Source organism: Poecilia reticulata, linkage group LG7, assembly GCF_000633615.1.
Source record: "Poecilia reticulata strain Guanapo linkage group LG7, Guppy_female_1.0+MT, whole genome shotgun sequence".
Taxonomy (NCBI): Eukaryota; Metazoa; Chordata; class Actinopteri; order Cyprinodontiformes; family Poeciliidae; genus Poecilia; species Poecilia reticulata.
This window is the reverse complement of record NC_024337.1, coordinates 31,130,700-31,135,655: the sequence shown is the minus strand read 5'-3', so window position 1 is coordinate 31,135,655 and position 4,956 is coordinate 31,130,700.

The window sequence follows — 4,956 nt, the reverse complement described above, 5'->3', positions numbered from 1 at the left end:
CACACACACACACACACAAACAATGCGTTCCCCCGTCCAAGGTTATGGGTCCCCTCCAGACTGCACGCCACAGGCTGCAGCATTGTTTGTCTGCGTGTTGGTGAAGCCCACAGCAGCATCTCTCAGTGAGCTGATGTTCCACAGCTTCTTTCCTCTCCAGCTGTTACATGAACAGCAGCAGAGGGTCCAAAGTACATTAGCCGGATATGTTGTCTTTTATCAGAGCTTAAAGAAACGAACAGAGAAGAGCAGACTCTGCAGTTTACCATGAAGTCCTTCCTCACGTTTACCTCCAGTCATAAATGATCTTTCATCAGACGATTTATCTTTATGTTCTTCTAAGCTTCTCAGCATCTGTAGTCTTAAAAATGTTCAGAGTAAATATTTGGAGTCAAACAATCTTCGAATTTAACAAAAGGTTTAATGACAGGAAATAATTAGAAACAGGAAGAAATAAAAGACAATAAAACAAAAACCAATTTGAATATATAATAAATATTATAATCTGAAAGGCTCTGTCTCATTGTAGAGTATCTAAAATATTAAATCAGAGATACTGGAAGCTTGACAGTGACGAGCTGCTAGCATAGCATTGCTGGCACATATTGCTAATATTTTCTGAACATTTTCCATTTATCTTAAAAAGATGTGGCTGATTTATGGTTGTTGCACCAAATCTCTGATTTCTATCTTTTTTTGCCCTGTCAAATGTTTTGTGATTGGTTAAATTCTTCAATTTTACAGGCCACTAAATTAGGGCGACCTTTTTCCCAGAAATGTCCACATTTCATGTTCTGTTCAGGGCAAATGAGGGACTTCATAGACTGTTAAAAATGTTTGGGTTAGCATACTTAAACTGAGTGGTGTGATGCATGGAAAATGAGCCTCTCATTAATGTGACGACCTCCCTGAGCTGCTGCCTGGTGGTTGGTGGTTTTCTCTTCATGTCCAGAAGAAACAAAGACCTGCACCGCTGCTCATGTTTCTAAATGGGCAGCTGTAAGTTTACTCATCTCATTCCTCTGCTGAGAACATCCATGTCCTGGTCCACCTGAACATTTCTCAGCAGAGTGTTTGTCCAGAGTGAAACCGTTTTCAGGTTTGGAGGAGAATCTGGTGACTCTTCTGCAGAGAACCTTCATTAGAAACAGCTTAGTTTAAGTGACAATCATGTCTTTATGACCTCTGACACTGTGCAAACTGTGCACATCTCTCTTTGCTTAAATAGCTTGGAATGTTATCCCACAGTAAAGAATTGTATCCAGATATTAATTTGACATCTTTAAAGGAAATTATTTTGAATGTACAATTACCTTTTTTCATCAGAGAATAAACCCAAATTAAGCTTCTTATTTGTCATATCACCTCTTTAGCACTTATTGCCTTTATTTCGCTTTATTGTGTATAACATATGGTTGACTTCCAGTTTTTGATTTGATGCTTTTATTTTGATAAGAGAGTTTCCTTTGTTTATATTATAGAATGGCAGCTTAACAACAAAAGGAACAGAAGACAACCTGCAACAGTAGTAAAAATGGATCTTGTTATCATCGCCCCCTCATAGAGGCACAAGGCATGTCTATTTTACAAACAAGGATATTTCTAATATTGATCGGTTGGAATTGTGAATTTGTTTCATTGTAATCAAATAGAGTWTAGKTTTTGWATCAGAGWTKATATTTTTAGTGGTTTGTATCTTACTCAGTTGTTTTTAGTGAGTGTGTTTCTCTACAGCTCTTACGGTGAAACTCAGGGTTTATTCCAGTAAAGCCTCAAYCCTTCATTTGGGGCTCTGCTACAATATCAATAAYAGCCTGTTATGTAAATGTTTTTAGAAATRTCTGTAGAAAATCAGCAGTTCACTTCTGCTTTCAGCTGTTTTTGCTYCTTCTGCTCATTGTTTTTGTGGATGGGAGTAAGCAGAGGTCAGAGGTCAGCATTATTTCCACAGCTCTAAATATCAAGGCACWGCTCTGCCTCAGAGGCTTCAAGGCAGCTAAAAACATACAGCATGTTCAGTACAACAACCTGAGGAGTTTCAAACTCCTCTGCAATTATTCCCCTCCATTTGGACATAAAATGATGAAGCCTTTTACGTCTCGGTTATTATTGCTCTGCAGTCCCTTCCTGCTCCTTACCGACACTTATGACAAACTGGGTTATTAGCACTCATGCGTTTCCTATAAATGGCTCAATCCAGAATCTGCAAAGCAAATCTCCCTCAGCAACAATAAGAGCCAAACGACTGAAAGAATCAGACTGTGGAGCGTTGATGAAGCTCAGCGACTCCGACTTCAGCGACTCCCTGTGAAGCTTTCATTAGTTTCTGCAGGAAAATAGTTCACTGTGGAGTCACAAGTGAAATACTTTAATTCAGACGTTAATGTCACCGGGAGGATTTCCTCTGTCGTCTGGGTTGTAACAGGACACAGGGAGATGAAACGGGAAGAAATGGCAGAAATGAAGGATAAGCTGGTAGAGATGGAAAAGAAAAAGAAAGGAGGAGTGGAGCTCTATTTAAATTATTTATGTACAGTTTAGCCCAATGGTATTCAGACATCAAGCAGATATTTGAGAAATTTGTTTCTGATCAGCAAAGAGAGGAATCTCTTAAGACAAAAACACTGTAAAAAAGAGATCAACTTAAAAATATGGATTTTCTGTTTAAAGCTTTTTATCCCCTTTTCAAAATGTAGTTTAAATTAAGTTTACTTATATGGCGTCAATTCACAACAAATGTCATGTTAAAGCAAAATTTAGTGGAAGAATCTTTATTGGTTTTCACCAATCAAATTACTTCAATGTAGCTTTGGTGATGAGGCAGGAAGGCCTTTTGTCATCACCCTAATTTTTATCTCTCTACACAGATTCTCTACAGTATAGAAGTCTGGTATCTATCCATCCATCCATCCATCCATCCATCCATCCATCCATCCATCCATCCATCCATCCATCCATCCATCCATCCATCCATCCATCCATCTAGGACATGATTAGATGAAGACACAGGAAACTTCTTTCAACTGATGTTGAAAAGGGCAAAAAGTGATGCAATGTCGCCCTCTGGTGGTGGTGTTGTAGATTACAGCTGTGCTGAAGTCCTGCTTGAGATCCGGTCATCTTTGGGAACATTCAAACAAAAAATCTGAGGCTCCACCTCAAGCTGCATTCAGATATGTTTTCAACCATGCAAGAGTTCACTTCAACCGGATCGAGGCCTAGGGTTTTAGGCGGATCAGAGTTCGCTTTTATAGTACATTTTGGAATTCAAATTTGGATTCTCACCTCCCAAATGAATCAGACTTTCTAGACAAACGAATAAGAGTCTGATTCAAGACTCTAATTCTGGGCAGGTGTGAATGCACCTTCTAGGTTAGGTTAGGTTCTGTTCCCTAGTTTGGTCATTTTCAATGATGACTCTTTTTTTTTTAAAACAATCCAATTGAATRTTAAAAAATTCTGCAAAATACATTTTCTGGTGGGGAATAAATCAGGACACTCCAACTTTTATGTTCTCTAGTAATTAAACTCACTATATCTGTATCACCTCAGCTGTGAATGCCATAGTGAGATGCAAAGAAATCAGCTGTGAAATACAAAGTCTGCAGGTGGRAGACATTCACATTACCTCTCTATGTGCACACATATGTCAGTCCAAGCAAGTCGAAGTCCAGATCTTGGTGTCTTTGATATGCTGATGGATAAAAATTACTAAATGTACAAGAAGACCCATAAACATCTCACAGATGAAAGTGAGAGATAGGACAAATGTTCCTCAGACTGACGTCAGAGACAATAGATGGAGACATGTAGCAGCTCACTGAAGCATTATYAGGTATTTATTTAAAGACAATAACTGAGACTGAGCTATTTGGCCGTTACTTTCCTGATATAGATARTAATCTGACGTGGTAATCTTGATCTAAATTACTACTGTAATCATTGCCCTAAGCAGATATTTAGTTATTTTCAGTCAAAAGTAGACTCCTACTGGCACGACATAGATAACTTGTCTGTGAAGGAACCAGACAAAATGTAAATACCTTTCAGTTATTTATAATCTTCCTGACCTCAGACATTCTGTTTCTGAATTGGCTTTTCCTGTGTGGCCTGGGAAGGGCTGCACATTTCCAATCTCCTTGAAGATATGTAAACACAACACTCCTTCCCTCCTCACCCCCTCCTGTATCCATGGAGCTGTGGAGCTGAGTGCTCCTAAGGACATTCCTCGATAAACAACACCTCTATAGGACTTTTCCAGGAGGTTCWGCCACCTGGTTCCATGGCCCTTTGACGTCACCGCCTTCACTCCTGTCTCTGCTTTGCCCTTTGTTTTGTCTGAATGTTGCGATTTGCCCTAATGTGTCCTTTCCTCTTTTTGTGCTCTTTGCTTTGGTTTGTTATTTTGTTTGTATTTCCTTTCAATTCATGTAAAGCACTTTGAATCACCTTGTTGCTGAAAATGTGCTATATAAATAAAATTACCTTATCTTAATCACTGAGTGAATTCAATGGTCCAATGGAAAGGGTCCAGACTTCAATTTTTAAAAACTGAATTTAGTATTTAAATTTATTGATACAAGACAATAAATTCACTAACAACAAGGTTAGAGAAACTGATTTTTGTTAAACAAATAGAACCTCTTGACCTCAAAGAGCTAAGCACCAGATACTGGTCCATAACGTAGCAGCTGAAGACAATAAATCCGTGCTCCTCTGATCTGACCCCAAACATAGATCCTGAATATTGACAGATGCCAGTCTGAGGAGGAGTAATAATTGGCCACCTTCTGCTCAGAGATGACATAAAGCTGCATGTCAAGAATGAACTAGAAATAACTCACTGATCCTAACCCTGATGTACAGCAAACTCACTGGAACATCATTCAGACTGCAGAAGCTTTCTAATTGTTTCCAAAAACACAGAGCAGCCAGCATCAAATCCAAAGGAATCAT